This window comes from Hibiscus syriacus, unplaced genomic scaffold, assembly GCF_006381635.1.
Source record: "Hibiscus syriacus cultivar Baekdansim isolate YM2019G1 unplaced genomic scaffold, ASM638163v2 tig00110328_pilon, whole genome shotgun sequence".
NCBI lineage: Eukaryota > Viridiplantae > Streptophyta > Magnoliopsida > Malvales > Malvaceae > Hibiscus > Hibiscus syriacus.
Genome location: NW_024062685.1, coordinates 4099755 through 4107348, shown reverse-complemented (window position 1 = coordinate 4107348; position 7594 = coordinate 4099755).

Below are 7594 nucleotides of genomic sequence, written 5' to 3'. Positions count from 1 at the left end.
ACGATTTTCAAAAATTTATATATTATATAGTTTTGTAAAATATTTTTAAAATATATATAATATATAGTTTTGAAAACATTTATATATTATATAGCTTCTAAAACATTTTAAAATCTTATATAGTATATAGTTTTTTAAAACATTTTTGAAAAATTATATAGTATATAGTTTTAAAAACATTTTTGAAAAATTATATAATAAAAATTTTTTTGGAAAATTATATGATATATGGTTTTTAATTTTTTTTAAAACTTATATAATATTTTTAAAACATTTTGAAAACTATATAATATATAGTTTTGAAAACTTTTTTAAATATAATATATAGTTTAAAAAATATTTTTGAAATATATATTTTATATAGTTTATATCATATTATTATTAATTTTTTATTTCATTTTATTCATTTAATTTATTTCAATTTAACTTTTTTTATTTTTATTTTTTCAGGGTCCAATATGTCCAAAGCAGTTCTGGGCCTGATTCAGCCCGTCAAAGTTTAAGGTTTGGGAACCCTAAGATGGTATCATCAACAGCGTCGCACAAGTCAAGGAAACCAAAGAGTAAGGTGCGAGTCGGCCGACCGGGAAAATCGGGACTGCATCATCCCGAGATTCTCGGCCACGTGAACGTCGAGAGGAACGACCCCGTTATGATCGGAACAAAAGGACCACAGTTGGGGGGGTATAAATACCCCCACCAAGCCACTGCCAGGGGGAACAAAAAAAAAGATCGATCAAGAACCAAACAGAACCACGACCAACACCATCATCGAGAACCAAGATCCAAAACACATATCAATAAACCGTATCAACAGATGGCCAACAAAAAAGCCACAACAACCATCAACAGTACACAAAAAAACATTAAACAAATCGAGCCAACAGTAACCATAAACCAAAGGCCGAAGCCCCACAGGAAAGAAATCAAAATAAGCAAGCTTAAAAAAACAAGGCAACAACAAGGGTGTCTCCGGTCGTAAGAAAAGCTAAGCACGACGGGGAAGTCGAGAAGTCACCATCGAAGGTAACGAAAATCAGAACTTTCGATTCAGATCTACGCCTTCTGAGATATTTTTGTGAAATTTTAGGCTCAGATTTGGGTTTAAGGAAGCGAGGAGAACGTTTTTCTAAGGTTTGGATTTTTCGGTAACCGGAGGTGGCGGCCGGCCCGGAGGTCGGTGTCCCTCCTCCAGTGGAGGTTGAAAAGAGAACTTTGAGAGAGATATTTGCTCTATAAACCGAAGAGAGAGAGAAAAGAGTGAAATGAAATCTTTCAGCTAATTTTTTGGCTTATATATAGCCCATGGACCCGAGTGCAACCCGACTCGACATATAAGGATCGACGTGTTTTGTAAAAAGGGTAAAAATGTGTTTTGGTCCTCCATGTTTTAATAAAAGAGAAAATAACTTCAGTTACCAAAAATGCCTTATAATATACGATTTTAACCAACTTTTTTTGGATTTGCCAAAATGACCAACTAAATCGCAATACGATCGATAATTCGCAACGCGATCTCCAGTATCGCAAATCAGTTTCTAGATTCGCAACGCGATTCTAACTATCGCATTGCGATTTCCCAAATTCACGTTGCGATTTTCCTAATTCGCAATGCGAATACGTAAATCGCAACGCGAATTTGGAAAATCACAATCCGATTACGTAAATCGCAATGCGAATACGTAAATCGCAATGCGAATACGTAAATCGCAATGCGAATATGTAAATCGCAATGTGAATCTGACTATCGCAATGCGATTTACATAGCGCCATTTGTATCCAACGCGTATTTTTTTTTTCAAATTCCAAACATGAATATATTAATATATCGAAACACTGAACCGTCCACAGTATATCCCGTAATCGCAACTCATAACCTAAAACCCTAAATCACAACTCAGTCTCATCTCCATCTCTCACTCTCTAAGGCGACATCCGTCCCCATCTCCGACAAAATCAGTCCCCATCACCGACGATATCAGTCTCCATCTCCGGCGAAATCATTCACGGTTAGAAATGGAAAATCAACCACCGAGGGTTAGTTTTTTTAATTATTTTTATTTTTGAAATTTTTGCATTATTATTAGGTTTTTCATATTGAAATTGATGATAAGTTTAGTGGTGTTTTCAATAATAGATTAACCATTTCACTTAGATTGCTTATTATATTCATTCGATTGCTGCCAATACTGCTAAACTGTTTAGTCTTTAACCCTGTGAAGTTAGTATTTGTCTTTGTTTTGTCTTTTGGTTGAAGTAATGCAATCCATTCAAGTTTCTTTCAATTTTAGTATTTGAAACCAAGAATGACTATCGCAATGCGATTCTGTCGTTGCGATTTTCATTTCGCGTTGCGATAGTCTCGAAGCTTTCACCTGCACAAAGAAAAATATTTTGAGGATACTTGCTTCGGGCCATGGCTGAGAGTACAACATCCGGGTGGAGATGCTATGTTGACCCATATGTTTCTTCAAACCTTGACTAGCGATCTACCAGAGACTATACAACGTCGTGATGAAGAGATATGGTTTGATTTTCCACCGGCGTATACATGTTTTGCGCGGGAGGAGTTTTGCTTAATCACCGGTCTACGCTTCGGACACGATGATGTAGATCGGTACACTAGACATATTACCCGCCTATCATGGTTTTCCCGGGTTTTTCCCGAGCTGTCAACGGAGAATTTGAATTTACACGTGGAAGACTTGACGAGATTATTGAATAAGAAAGATGGTTTTACTCGGACGGATGACGTCGATGTTGTCCGAGTATGCCTTCTAATACTTTTGTAAGCCGACTTTTTAGGCAGAGAGGCCCGACAACCTATTCCTAATGATCTAATTAAATTGGTAGAGGACCTAAATGCATGGAACCTGTTTCCGTGGGGTTCGTATCTATAGAGAGCTACATGGAATAAGTTGTCGCCTGCCTTTAATGATCGGAAAAGTTTGCGTGGCGATGGTTCCAAATACACTTTGTCAGGCTTTATTTGGGCCTTTAAGGTAATAATTTTTATATAATGTTTCCAAAATTATAATTAATTCTTTAACAATTACTAATGTTTGTTATTATATTGTTTGTAGATTTGGATATTTGAGGCCTTTCCCGCCATGCAGACATATGCATTAAAAACTTCTAATGATATATTCCTAGGGCTATTTCCTGGAAGAGGAAATGGTCCTTGCAGTAATGGGAAGATTTACTACCGTATACTATAATAAATAATGTAAGTTAACACAAATACTACCATATGTTTATAAACAAGTTATTACTAGTACACATTTAACTTTGTTTGAGCTTTTATATTGTTAGGAGGCCAACACTCCATTACAGAGGCTGACACCCACGAAAGTTGAGCTTGCCACTGATTGGTGGTAAGCTAGTAAGCTTTTTTTTGATGGCACGGATGATGAGCAGCCATTACTTCGAGAGCCATCACCTGATCGACCCGAATATACACCTTCACAACGAGAGTCATCACCTATTTTGTCACATCATCGAGCCTCTTCTCCACTATCACCTCATGATAGGCGGCCGGCAAAGATGCCACGACGTTTATCTCCCTGTTCTTCACCTCCACATCCACGGGATGAGTTAGGGGAGTTACGTAATGAGGTCAATGCCTTGCGTGAGGAGGTCGGTACTTTACGCGATGACAATGGTGCATTGCGTGTTGAGGTGTCTACTTTACGTGGTGAGGTAGCAGCTCTACGTGAGATTGTAGCATCGTTGCAGAACGAGGTTCATACTCTACGCAACGAGGTAAGTTTAATATTTTTCATATTTAACTTGATGATAAATTTACTCGTAATTTCACTTAGATTGCTTAGTAAATTCATTCGGTTGCTGCCAATACTGTTTAACTGTTTATTCTTTAACCCTGTGAAGTTAGTATTTGTTTTTTGTTGTCTTTTGGTTGAAGTAATGCAATCCATTCAAGTTTCAATTTGCAGAAGAAGAATAGTTTACTATCGCAATGCGAAAATGACTATCGCAACGCGAAAATGACTATCGCAACGAGAGAATCGCAACGAGAGAATCGCAATGCGAAATGAAAATCGCAATGCGAAAATGACTATCGCAATGCGAAAATGACTATCGCAATGCGAATTTGACTAGCGCAATGAAAGAATCTCAATGCGAAATGAAAATTGCATTGCGATTCTCTCGTTGCGATAGTCATTTTTGTATTGCGATAGTCATTTTCGTATTGCGATAGTCATTTTTGCGTTGCGATTTTGTTGTTGCGATTTTCATTTCGCATTGCGATTCTCTCGTTGCGATAGTCATTTTCGCGTTGTGATAGTCATTTTCGCGTTGCGATTTTAAGTTTCAAATTCTATTCTTCTTCTGCAAATTGAAACTTGAATGAATTGCATTACTTTAACCAAAAGACAAATACTAACTTCACAGTGTTGAAAATTTAAGTTTCAAGAATAAACTACTACTCTTTATGTTATCATTGAACCTGCACTAAAACTATATGTTGTCCTTTTAAATGTTTATATAAGTGCTTACTTCTAGAATGTTATCTGATGCATTTTGTGAACAATGATATAATAATGACTTGGGTGAATACCGTGCAAGTTTGAAATATATTTGTCTTTGTTTTCACTGTTTAATATCATGTCTGTTTATTTACTGATTTATGTATTAATTTATTTTTAGCAGCCCGCTAAGGTGGATGCTCTACGTCGAGTTTTTCTTGCAAGGTGGAGTTCACGCATCAGACGACGTGCACGTGCCATTACGTCTCCGTTCACCCCAATAGTGCAAAGAATCCGTAAGAATAAGCCCGACTCACCTGTCATCTTTCAAGAGGCCTCCCTTATCATTCAAGAGGCCCCTATCATCCCTCAAGAGTCCTCTCCCACCGTTCAAGAGGCCACTGTCATCGTTGAAGAGGTCCCTCCCAACATTCTAGAGCCCGATTCACACGGCGTAATATATCTAATTATTGAGAAGCCTCCTCACGTGCCAGACATGATGGATGATTGTTGGCTTTCGTATAAAAGTTACCGGCCAGTACCATTTTGGCAGATGAAGTGGAGAGGAAACAACTACCGGAAACAATTCTGGATAATACCCTTTGGGCTAAGACCACAGTTGATTTTTATCTACATGAGCGGAGCCAAGGGTGTTACGCTGACATATACAAACTCAACGATGATATGCATTTGTTGATTGAATGGTCTTGGTGGGGTGTATTATTAGGGGTTGAAGACAACGACTATTTCGATGGGGGTAAGTCTTATATTTCTTCTTATATTTCAGTTTGATTAATTTTTTTTTATAATTTATGTAATTCACTAATATATGTATTTTTTTTGTAAAACAGCATATTGATGCATGGGTGACATGTCTTCTAATTGTAAGGAAATTGAAGAAAAATATAAAAAAACGCGATATACAATTATGCCGACGTCTTTTCACGTAGTTCACTTGAAGAATCAACGACAGGAATCATATATGTTGGCTAATGGACAAGCTAAACTTTATCCTGCATGGTGGGGAGGTCGATAAGGTTAGTATATTTGTTTAAATATTTTAAAGGTGTTCATAAATGAGTGCACAATTTGAATTATTACATTTCGATGCAGGTGTTTATCTCTGTTTTGGACCGTACTCATTGGCTTCTCGTCGAGCTTCAGCTCCCATCCCTAAAGACAATAGTATATGACAACATAATAAATTACATATCATTGTCTGATTTGAGAGATATTATTAAGGGATGGAGCTCTCATTTGGCTAAATTCTTGGATGCAATTAATTATTAGACTAAGTCTGTAAACAAGAAGCCAAAGAAGTTTAATGTTACAGTTATCAGAGATGAGACCGTGCCACAATAAACGAAGGAAGCCAGAGGGGATTGTGGTCCTCTCGTATGCATGTGCTTGGAGCGTTTGACGATAGGAAGTACACATTTTCTACCTCCCACCGATAGAGATAGAGGTGCAGTAGGCTTGTGGTTTTGGCATTTTATGGCTAGAGCGATATATGTGAGACACTGCCTACCTGCATCCGCATTATGAAAGTGTCCATAAACAATTTGTAAGTCAAATGCAAGTGTTGTTAAACATATATACTCTTTTTGGTTTGAAAATGTTTGGTTAAGTAGCTAGAATTCAATAATTTGCTGTTTGTAGGTTTTAGATGTGTAGAAAGTGTTGTTGATTCAATGTTTGGTTCCTGGAGGTTAATCCTGAAGTGAGCTGCGTGAAATGGATGTATGGGTGCAAAGTTGATTCAATAATTGATGAGGAAATAATTCATTATTATTTTTTGATTGTTTAATTGATTTGTAAAAGATGATTTGTAAATATTGATTTGTTTAATTGATGTGTACATAATTATTATTTGTGCTTGTTTAATTGATTGAAATGTAATAGTTGATTTGTTGATTTCAATCTGCATTATGTTGAATGCAAAACAGACTATCGCAACGCGGAAATGACTATCGCAACGAGAGAATCACAATGCGAAATGAAAATCGCAACGAGTGAAACGCAATGCGAAAATGAAAATCGCCTTGCGATAGTCATTTCCGTGTTGCGATAGTCATATTCGCGTTGCGATTTCCGCATTGCGATAGTCAAATGAATGTCTAATAAGTGATAACAACTGAACATATCATAGCAATGTTCAAACTCAAGTTACTAATACATGCCTAACTCAAAATGTTAAAAGTTCACACATAATATACACATAATACAACGTTTGCATTTAAAAATCACCTAAGTTAACAGTCCCAAAAGGTGAAGCCGGTTGTGATTGGGATTTTGATGAGGATCCATATTTTGGTAGAGGAAAAGATAATTGTGATGGCACTGATGATCCACATGTTAACCTTGTATAACCACTTTCCTCGCACCGACTACATGTCGATCTCTTCTTCTCTTCACCCTTAGACAGTATACGATCGTGACTTTTTGGTCGGCCAGGTAACCTTCTGTCCATGGCTGGTGGCAAAACTGTTTGTAAGTCATCTGGTATGTCCCACTCAGAAGGATGTGGAATAGAGTAGACAATCTCGCCATAAGTCTGTCAATATACTTCTGTAGTGTAGCAATCCATAGCGTATGCGCTTGAATCATCTTGGTTTAGATGAAGAGAAACTTTTATAACATGGCCACAAGGATAACCAGATGTTTGCCATTTCATACAACTACACGTCTTTGCATTTAGATCGACAAGCCCATTTAAGTTATTATCCAGTACTTCAAACAAAGTGTTTGAACATGGTTCAACTCTCCATGACGTTGACTTCACAACACGTTTCGTTATCTTTTTTTTAGTCCATGGTGTAACACGATGTTCCAACGTTCCTGTAAATTTAAATAAATAATACTTAGTAAAATATATGATAAGTTACGAATTTAAAGAAATAATACCTGCATGGTTTCTTTTCTTGTAGTACCACTGTTGAATAGAGGCTCGAAAAAACTCCATTAACATAGTAATGGGTAATTTCCGGGAATGACGACTTAGAGCGTTGATTGATTCTGCACTATTAGACGTCATGAAACCATATCTTGCTCCAAGTTGATGTACTCTTGACCATCTTTCAAACCCAACATCTTCTAGTGTTTGAGCA